The sequence below is a fragment of the Danio rerio genome, chromosome 24 (genome assembly GCF_049306965.1).
Source record: "Danio rerio strain Tuebingen ecotype United States chromosome 24, GRCz12tu, whole genome shotgun sequence".
NCBI classification, from domain to species: Eukaryota; Metazoa; Chordata; class Actinopteri; order Cypriniformes; family Danionidae; genus Danio; species Danio rerio.
This window is the reverse complement of record NC_133199.1, coordinates 36,009,965-36,020,967: the sequence shown is the minus strand read 5'-3', so window position 1 is coordinate 36,020,967 and position 11,003 is coordinate 36,009,965. Positions and strand designations below refer to the sequence as shown.

The 11,003-nt window shown below is 34.9% G+C and overlaps 1 long non-coding RNA gene across 1 annotated transcript; it reads right to left on the bottom strand.

The window, feature by feature from the left end:
* Positions 1 to 1,875: 1,875 nt before the first annotated feature.
* On the bottom strand, positions 1,876 to 10,263 carry LOC141380745 (uncharacterized). Its single transcript, XR_012399497.1, has 4 exons — positions 10,148 to 10,263; positions 6,821 to 7,001; positions 5,965 to 6,080; positions 1,876 to 2,514 (listed from the first exon to the last, which is right to left on the bottom strand). It is a non-coding gene; the product is annotated as an uncharacterized lncRNA (long non-coding RNA).
* Positions 10,264 to 11,003: the final 740 nt, after the last annotated feature.

The following is an 11,003-nucleotide window of genomic DNA, read 5'->3' as shown; positions in this document are numbered from 1 at the left end:
AGAGAGAAAAAGAAAATGAAAGTAAAGGCAGATTGGAGGAGGCTCATTCTTTATCCTCACGTTGAAGATTGTCTGTTCAACAGTTTTCTTGTATGGTAATTCAAATAGTTACAGAATTTCTGGCCAACCACAGACCTTTCTGTTAAGGTCCTGAGCACAACGACCATTTAGCTCATGCTGACATGCTCTCTTGGCTGCAGCTAGTCACTACATCTGCCTGCACGAGGAGTCGAGTCGGCCGACTGCTCTGGAATATTCAGCATGATAGATGTCGGATATTCATCAAGTTTTGCTAAATACTGCCAATAAAAAGTAGCTAAAGCCTGCCTGAAAAGTAACTAAATGTTGTCATCACATAGTATCTGACAAGCGTAAGCCCATCATGTCTCTTCTCTCTGAGACACTGTGTATTATATTAAATTAAAACATTACATTCAGATGCACAATAAATAGGTTACACATTACTTTGCATGATGACGTCATTGCATAATCGCAACTCAAAACTACATCTTTATGTAGTATACAAAATAATTAATGTTTTCTCAAATTGAATGTGGCGAGGGGGCGTGGCCGAGAGCCGTGGGAACGGAGTGAGGCCACCGCGTAAGTGGATACACCTGCGGTACGCACCTGCCTCAAATCCCACGGAAGGAGCTCTGGACTATAAAAGGAGGAAGGATGGCAGAAGAAGCCGAGAGAGGACCGGGCCCGGACATATTTTACTTATGCTTTAAGTTTGACGGCAGTCTCCGTGAGGAGCTGCCGTCACTGTTATTAATAAATATTTTGAAGCTGCGTCGGTTCTCCGCCTCCTTCTTCCCGGCGGAGGGAAGAAGCCGTGAACTTCATTACATTGAACATCTCAGCAAAAACATTATTTAAAATATGACCATTTAGGTTTGAATAAAAATATATTTTTCATTCAGATACTAGTTTTAAAAGTAATAAAAACACAATATAACATTCTTTTAAACAATCACAGCTTGTGTTCTTACTCTTTTAACTTGTGAAATTAACACATTTGTGAAAGTGACAATATTTATAGCACTATTAGGATGTACTGCACCATAAATTACCAACAATTATACATGTTAACAAATACCAGTTAATTAACAGTTATAAAAAAAACAACCTGAGTAGCAATATACTCTACTGAGTCAAAGTCCCTTTAGGGCAACTCACGTCTGATCCGAGCCAATCCCCCGGAAAACTGTCATTCTGTAGTGATTGCTGATTGGCTCCTGTACTAGAAGGCGTGACTTCATTCGCCATATTGACAGTTACACTTTTCCCCATTCAAAAGTATACGAGTGACATGTCTTGTGTTCTCTATAGTCTTAGTATAGTCTCTATAGTCTTAGTCTTTGACTGAGTGAAGCCTGCAGGAACTTTTTTTTTAGTCAATTTTAAAAAATTGATCAAAATAATCAATTAAGTGTTAAAAATTGCTAAATGTGTTGCTAGGTGCTTTTTGATAAAGTTGCTAGGGTAGTATGAAAAGTTGCTAAATCTTGCAACAAAATTGCTAAGTTGGCAACACTGTTTTCACCCGCGAGGTGTTGGCGATGCGTCACCGAGCCTCTTTGATGCATTGTTCAATAGTTCACACATAAAGACTGCAGAGCGCCGAGCACCCCCAGAATTTTTCCCAATCACAACCCAATCTGTCTGTGAGCTTGTTAACCTCCAAATCAGGCCCAAAATCCTGTAGTGTGACCCAGGCTTTAGAGCGCAGTGAGAGAGTACAACAAATAATTTTTTACAATCATATTTGCTGAAATAATAACATAAAAACTCAGCAATAGTGTTATCAAGACTTTTAGAGAAAGGGAAAAAAGCATGAGACTGAAAACGTAAGCCAGAAGGCAGAACACCGTCTATAGGAACAACAGTAACTGATCAGCTAAGCTTTTTTAACGAAATAAAAAAGCACAACAGATTAATGGACTCCATCCTGAGTTTACACATCTCTATCAGATAAAGCATTAGGCTTCTCCCTTTGATTTTCTCCTATGAGAAGGGGACAAGATCTGAGATGACAGGCCTAGTGAGGGGGAAGAGATGTCAGAAGGGTGCTGACGACAAGCCTAATGCTGTCAGGTAGCGCTCACTCCTTATGTGCCCTCGGGATATGCATGCCGCTCCCTGATGCTGGTAGAATTTAATCCGTGCTGATAGTTTAACGACATCTGCAGGTCTGTTTGTGCAGGAGAGATGTTGAGATGATGCTGTTATTAAGTGTGAGAAGCAGAAGGCTAAATCGGAGGGCAAAAGTGGTGTGGTAAAGAAGTGGGGTTATGTTCACTATGACATGTGGAAGATCTTGAAGAGTGCCAATAACAAAACTTAAAGATGAGCCTCAGGTGGAGCTTCAGTGTTTGGGAGTTCTGTCTGGATAACAGGTCAGAAATAGTCAGCTGGAAAGATTCACTCGCTTTCACCTTTAGTCTAACCACTGAGGTGCCACAAGGTTCAGTGCTTGGACCCCTTCAACACTGCATTGTCACAGAGACACTGAATGGAAAGACATATAAAATTTAAGTGTAATGTTCGATATACTAAAGAGACGATATTAGATTTTGACAGTATAACCTTGGATAAAAATATCACAGATTCCAGGTATCATGGTATTGTGATAACTGTTATAAAATGTTATTTTTAAAAGTCTAATTAAAAAAATAACAATATTTTCCCCACTGAACACAATATAATTCATTTTAGGTAACATTTGAACTATTTTGAAACAGTAAACATGGAGGCTAATTAATTAAAACAAGTCTCTGACTTCTGCTGTCTTCGTTAGTTTTAAAAATACAGATTTCTTTATAACTTTAAAAGGCATCATTGGATATCTTTGTTTTCTTTGAATTTAAAGTAAGCACTGCAATGTTCAGGTTTATAGCATGCTTGTATGTTGGTTAACAGGTGATTAGTTTTTCAGATGTTTGCTGAATCACGGGCTGATCAGTGACTTTTGATGTGGATATACTGTTGCCTTAAAACAAAATCAGAAAAAAAAATATAATGGAACAACGGTATAACCAGCCTAATCTCATGAGGAAACACAACTGTTTTACTTTTTTTTTCAGTTAAGTGGCTCATTTATTCATTTATTCTCTATTTCAGTGGTCACCACAGCGAAATAAACCGCAAACCATTCCAGCATATGTTTTATGCAGAGGATTCCCTTCCAGCCGCAACCCAGTACTGGGAAACACCCATAGACACATACTCACACACTACGGACAGTTTAGTTTATCCAATTGACCTATTGCGCATGTCTTTGGACTGTGGTCATGGAGGAGTGGAGAGCATGAGACTGATTCCTGTGACGCTCTGGGGACAGGCGAGTCTCGCTGACAGCCAACTTCTCCAGCGTCGAGACTGCAGCTCAGCACAAGACTTTTGACCATAGGAGAAATGGTCGTGCCCAACTGAGCCTGTTTTTTCTCAAAGTTTTTTTAATTCTTCACTTTCCCCAATTGGTGAAGTTTTTCCCTCGCCGCTGTTGCCACTGGCTTCCATGGTTCGGGATCTGTAGAGCTGCGCATCGATGGATTTGCTCTTCAGTGTTTGGACTCTCAGTAGTGATTAATGAACCACACTGAACTGAGCTAAACTGAACTGAATTTAAACAGTGAAAACTGGACTGACACTGTTTTAACTTACTATGATCTTCTATGTGAAGCTGCTTTGACACAATCTAAATTGTAAAAGCGCTATACAAATAAAGGTGAATTGAATTGAATTGTGGGGAGCACCTGGAGGAAACTCATGCGAACATGGGGAGAACAAGGAAATTCCATACAGAAATGCCAACTGGCCCAACCGGGACTTGAAACAAAGACGTTTTCGCTGTGAGGTGACTGCGCTAACCAATGAGCCACCATGCCACCTCGTTTGAGTTCAGTTGTAGGAAAAGTTGTACAAAGTTGTATGATTTTAAAAACAAGGTGTGGCATCAAACCACGTCCCTAAACCCAACCGCCATTGGGGGATAAGCAAATCATACTAAATTGTACTAATGAGATCATACGAATTCATACGAATTAGCCACTAAAACAAAAAGTTACGAATTGCTGTAAGATTGTGTTGGTAGAACAGAGAATTTTTGTCTTGTAGGTTTAAAACTTTGACTTTTTCAAACCACAGTAAACCTTGAAACTGGGTATTGTCCCATGCATCATTAGATTAATCTAAATTATACTGATAATGTTCTACTTCTCCTGGATCAAGAATAGGAAGTACGTTTAGAAAAACAATCTAAGTCAGAACATTTTATTATCCAGACTGATTTAATTAATATAATCAAGAAAGAGTTCTTGGAAATCAGTCAGAATTCTAATCAAAGGCCCTCGCAAGTATTTTATTAAATACTTCAGATTTAATTTATTATTTCTTTTAATTAAAACAAATCTGTTATTTAATGTCTTCGACTGTATTTATTGTAAATTTTGTATTTTTGTACAAAATTAAATTAAATTAAAATGTATTTTTTGTAAATGTCAGTTCATAAAGCATACAGTGCATACAGTGGTATTTTGATAGCAAATGAAAATCAACTGCATTACAATAAGCTATAGATCTACATGTATTTCTGCTTGCTTCACTGTCTGCAACTTCTTTTTAAGTTTTTCTATACAGCACCATGGCTAATGTACTTTTTCTGCACAAACTCTGCTGTTTAATTAAATAAGTTCAATGTATGTGAATTGATGGCAACATAGTGTAAACAAAAGTATATACAATCAATTAATGAGCACAGAGCTCACAACACTTGCACATTGTTAGTCTTAATGTGGACAATTGATCCGAGTAAGTTAACACTGAACAAAAAAACTGTATGTTTTTGGTAATCTTTTATCAAAGTCTTACCATTTGCCTTCGCTCTAGAATGACAGCCCTTCTCTGATGTCAGTTTTTTGTAACTCAGGCTCATTATGAAAACGTACCCCCATATAAATTTCTGGAGAACACAAATTATGTAGTCAGAACTCCGTATAGCTGCATTTCGTCTTTAAAACAAATGCTACAGATTTCTGGATTGCTTTTGAGAACACTGTCAGTTGGGTTTAGGGAAGGAGGGGGGGTGGATCAATCGGTGCTATTGAAAACACTATTGGTTGGGTTTAGGGGAAGAGGAGGGTGGGTCAGTCAATCTTTCAGTCAACAGCGGCATCTGGTGGATTACGTGAGAAGAGCAGAAATTTGAGAATCGAAAAAGCACACACAGCGGCCTCTGGTGGATTTGTGAAAACAAAAACTGCAAAAACAAAACAATAAGGTACCTCCAGAAAAGTAACTCTCACTGTCCAAAAATGTAACAATAAACAAGTAAATAACAGGTTAAGAACGTGGCAAGATCTGAAAACGTTGCAAAATTCAGGCTGAAGTGAGGACTTTTTTTTTCTGGATTGCTTTCGAAAACAATGTCGGTTGGTTTAAGGGAAGGAGGGGTGTGTCAGTCATTGCTATTGAAATTACTATTTGTTGGATTTAGGGAAAGAGGTGGGCGCTGGTCAATCTGTGCTTTTGAAAACACTATGGGTTGGGTTTTGGTAAAGAGAAGGGTGGGTCAGTCGATCAGTCGACAGCAGCCTCTGGTGGATTTACGCAAGAAGAGCAAGCACGACTGGCACTTGCAAGAGAAATTTGAGATAGGAAAAAGCGTACACAGCGTAAAAATTCGTTCGTGAAAACAAAAACTGCAAAAACAAAACAAAAAAGTACCTCCTGAAAAGTATTTCGCACTGTCCAGAAATGTATGCAGGGGTACATATCAATAATGAGCCTGGGTTGTGTTTTTATGAATATAACTACTAAATATTGCATTTGAGTTGGAAATACGTCATTTTACTGAAAAAAAGAGTCTGCATTATAACCTCTAATTCATGGAGACTTTAAAGGTTATATTGGTACAGTTAATACAAATAACTAAATAGTGAAAACGAATCGAGTATTTACCTCTGGAATCTGTCTGTTGCAGTCCATTTCTGCCATTTGTATGTAAACCGATGTCTCCATTTTTGTATGCCTGAAGTCTTCTCAACTGTCGACACAAAATATGCACAATTTAATTTCTGAAAAACAATGAGGGAACTTTATTGGTTTTAGCATTATTAAATTAAAAGTTCATCCTAAAAAATTACTCACTATGCAGGGTAAATAGTCGAACACAAAAGACGATTTCTAGAATAAATAAAATACTACGAAAATCAATGCCTACCAGTTTCCAACATTCTTCAATATATCTTCTTTTGTATTTAACAGAAAACAAGAAACTCAATCAGGATTTGAATAAGCAAAGGCAGAGTAAATAATCAGCTAAAATTTTATATCCAAGCACTCGAAAAAGCCTTTATTAACACGTTAAGGTGCAGTTAAGGTGCATCTGGAGTTTGTTCAAACACCATGGTCACATGACACAATATCTTAACATTAAAGAAATACTATGTAGAACACAAAGTCAACTCAACAGTCATTATTAATTCAGTAATGAAAAAAAAGTTCATGAAAATGATAAGTATTATACAACATATAGAAAGTTGCAGAGTAAATAATGTCATATTTAAAATTTTGGGGTGAACTATTCCTTCAATCAATAAAAAACAGCACCGCTACTGAAATCCACAATATAGCTACTATTGACGCACACAGTAAATAAGAAAACCATCTGACAGACGACAGAAAGGTGAGCATGTCACAGGGTGTATTTAAGGAGACGACCCGTTTGTCCTTGAAAACCTGCACTACTCACCGTGATTTATTGTGTGATATTGTTGTGCTTTTCAATATTGTTCAAAAGCAAGGCACTGATTACCTCCCTGAGTTCCTCTGTGGTCCCCTGTCAGCCCTTCGCTCACCACCGCTGCGGGCTAAGGCCTCTTTAATTGGTTTTGAAAGGATTGTGCACCCTTTCATCAATGATATACTTCGTAACGTTGAGGGCTAGACTGGTTAAATCCCACTAACTCTGTTCTGGGAGACATTCAAAATGCTCCCTGTGTGGAAATAACCATACAAAAAAAGAGGAACAGAGAACAAACAGATGTTACATTAATCATACAAACTTGAGCTATAATGAAATATTAAATGAGCTTGAATGCATGCTATAATACTAATTTTATATCGCTTGTTTACAGATATGGCTTAAAATACTCCTCATGGCACAGATTCTGCAGTTTTATAAAAGGCTTGTGTGGGTTCCAGTGTGACATTATTTAATACAGTGTCTCTCAGTCTACAGTAATGGTTCGGTAAATGTGAAAAATCTCTGCAATATTCTGGGATGTAATGGAGTACCTTTCTTCTTTCTGCTACTTAAACTTCTCACACCTGAGAGGGACCATTTCAGTCTTTCACTCAGGAGACTGTCCAATCGCTTTCATGAACTCTCAACACAATCACATTGCTTTTGTATTATATACAGTTGAAATCAGAATTATTAACGCCCCCCCCCCCCCTTTTTTTTTTTCTTTTTAAATTATTTCACAAATGCTGTTTAAAAGAGCAAGCAAATTTTCACAGTATTTTCTATAATATTTTGTCTTCTGGAAAAAAGTCTTATTTGTTTTATTTTAGCTAGAATAAAAGCAGTTTTGAATTTTTTAAAAGTCATTTAAGGTCAATATTATATTTAATAAAAATGTAAACAAATAATTCTAGTAACCTAACTAATACTTTAATAAATATTTTGTACACTATATGTGCTAGACAAACTGAGACTCGTCACAACATTTACGTTTTTGTTCTTCTGGTGATTTGACTTGCATTATTTTTAAATCACTTTGGTCAAAAACCTGAATAAATCTAAATGTCTTGATGTATTATCTCTCTTTTAATGTTATTTTAAACATAAGTTAATAAACAAAGCCTTTTTATTATTTACATTTATTATTTTTTATCTTTTTATTTTACTGTAGGCCTATTTCCAAATATTGTGAAGCAAAACTGACAATGAAAAAAGTGTTTATTAACTAACTTTAGCAAAGATTAATGAATTCTGTAACAAATGTATTGATCAACAATGCTAATACAGTTAAGATCAGAATTATTAAATTTCCTTTGAATTTTTTTCTTTTTTAAATATTTACCAAATTACGTTTAACACAGCAAGGAAATTTTCACAGTATGTCTGATAATATGTTTTCTTCTGGAGAAAGTCTTATATGTTTTATTTCAGAATATATTCAATAGTTTGGAATTTAAAAAAACATTTTAAGGTATTATTAGTTATTATTTTATTATTATTATTAGCTATATATTTTTTCGATAGTCTACAGAATAAACCATTGTGATGCAACAACTTACGTAATTATCCTAACCTACCTAGTTAACCTAATTAACCTAGTTAAGCCTTTAAATGTCACTTTAGGCTGTATAGAAGTGTTTTGAAAAATATCTAGTCAAATATTATTTACTTTCATCATAGCAAAGATAAAGTAAATAAATAAAGTCATTAGAATTGTTAAAACTATTACGTTTAGAAATGTGTTGATAAAATCTTCTCTCCATTAAACAGAAAGTGGGGGAAAAAATAATAATGGGGCTAATAATTCAGGGGAGCTAATAATTTTGACTTCAACTGTATATCTTTTCAAAGAATATAAAATGCAAACCTCTGTTTTGGTTATTTAAACCAGTGTATAAAAGACCTGGCTCTTTGAAATTGTATAAACTCACTCACAAAAATTAGGTTTGCTATTTGTTCAAACTACTTATTTAAAATGATCCATGCAGGGTTTTTTTCCCCAACATAATTGTTTTATGTTCGATCCACTTAAATTTGTAAAAACAAACTAACTGTTAACTTCATTTCTTCATGTTGTTTTAACACAAATCGATTGTGTGGAATCCCGTGTTTTTACAGTGCTTATATTTGCTTCAAATAACTTTTGCGAATTTAACATTTTCAGCATCTTATATATTTTTCTAAATAATTTCGTTTTGTAAACTCATGGACAAATCATTGCAGCATGACAAATTGATTGTTTTTATTTGAATGTGTATGTTTAGGAGTTTTATATTATTTTGTTGTTGACTTTTTAGAATATAGATTTCTTTATGTTAGAAATTTTCTCAGATGTTCTACTAAATGTCATACCCTAATAAGTAGACTCCTCACAAATCGTTTTTTAATTCATATCGGAAGCTATAAAATAATATATTTGTGTATATACATTAGATGAGTCAGTACTGAAGCCAAATCTGGAGCTTATCTAACAAAAATAACTTACAATATCGGTCCAATAAGTAGTACACCCAAATTTAAAGAAGAATATTAAATATTTAAAAAAGGAAATATCAAGAGATGCAAAATAAAATTTTGAAAAATTTAGTTGAAATTTTTTATGTTGTAATGGGCTATGCACATGGACTTTCATTTTTAGCCAGGCAGCCCAAGGGCTTCCGATGAGCTGTCTTTCCATTACAAAATTGTCATGTTTAAGATCTGATTTCCTTAAAAATCAGCTATCTTCACTGCCTGTTAGATATACGATATGAAGTGGGTCTCAGATCGAACAAGAACCACTGATTTAAATCATCTGCTTTAAAACTCTAGCTGTGCATAGAGCCCATTTATTTTTTGCAATATTTTGCTTGAATTTAATTGTATTATCTTTCAATTTCTAAAAATGTTTGGTGTCTAAAATATTATTTTAATAAATATATCTGTTTAATAAATCTGTTTTGTTTAAATGCACCAAAACACATTGTCTATATTCACTGAGAAATGGATAAAAAATATTCATTTTAAATGGGGTGTACTCAATTATGCTGAGGACTGTAAATATTAAAATAATTTAAATGTTTTAATCTCTTTTTATGCGGTCTACGTGAGTCTAATTTTACAAAAACTGCAATAAATACAAAGGAAAAAGCATGGTAAAAATAAAAACATTCACCTTTAAAAAACACGTTTCTTATCCGATACAGTGTAGATGTAATGTGTGCACAATTTTGAAAATAAATGTTTCACAGCTTAATAAATTAAAAAAAAAAAAAAACATTATTTTATGAAGATAATATGCCTGAATTCTTAAGTAAAGTGCAGCAGTTTGTAAAGTAAGCTATTATCTACTAATGTTTTATGCTTCTATCATAAAACAGTTGATAAATATTCATTATATTGCAACCGACATCTCACCTCACTCTTCAACCGTTGAAACAATTGCGCGGGAATTCGTGCACCGAAAAATAAAACTCCTCCTACTTTCCTTTTATTGGACCCTTCAATTATTTTGACCAATGTGGAAGAGCAAACTGAACATTTTAAAATAAAATATATTTTATAAAACAAATAGCAAGAAATTCAAGCTATTTGTAATCATTTTGAGGCAATACAGGTGAAAATGGTAAAAACAAAAGCTTATCATTTTCACCATGCTTCCAGTTGGTTGATTACATTACAAATTGTAATTTTTCTGTCCCACGGTGTTTCCAACATGCTAGGTTATGTATAAATATGTACATATGTAATCTTTTCACGTTTATGAAAACGCTTCAAATAGTATTTAGCATGTTTTCTATACATTAAAAACAAATCACTTAATAAAAAGCCCAAAATCTTGCCTTAAAACACTCATCAAAATGTTGCAGGCTGTAACACAAACGCTTGGCATCAGCTCCCTCTACCGGTGACATATCCCTCCTGCAGGCGGCCCAGAGATTGTCTCGCTCCGGCAGAAGGACCTGCGCTGATGAGAGTAAAAGACAACCATGATGGATGTCTTCACCCTTCCGAGCATATTGCTGCCCTTAGAGAGAACAATGTCCGTGCATAACACCACTGAGAACTGCTATATTTGTCTCCAAACATTGTGCTAAGAACAGCATATGAAATGTCACAGTCATCCGAACTGAATGAGGAGAAAAATATAGAGCAAAAGCACAAAAGTCTAGTCTTCTGGAGTGGTACAAGAGGGGAAACATTGGAAGATACTTTGATTCATGAGCCATTATAAGTTCAGTACTGTAAGTAAATGAAGGAAGACGATTAAATA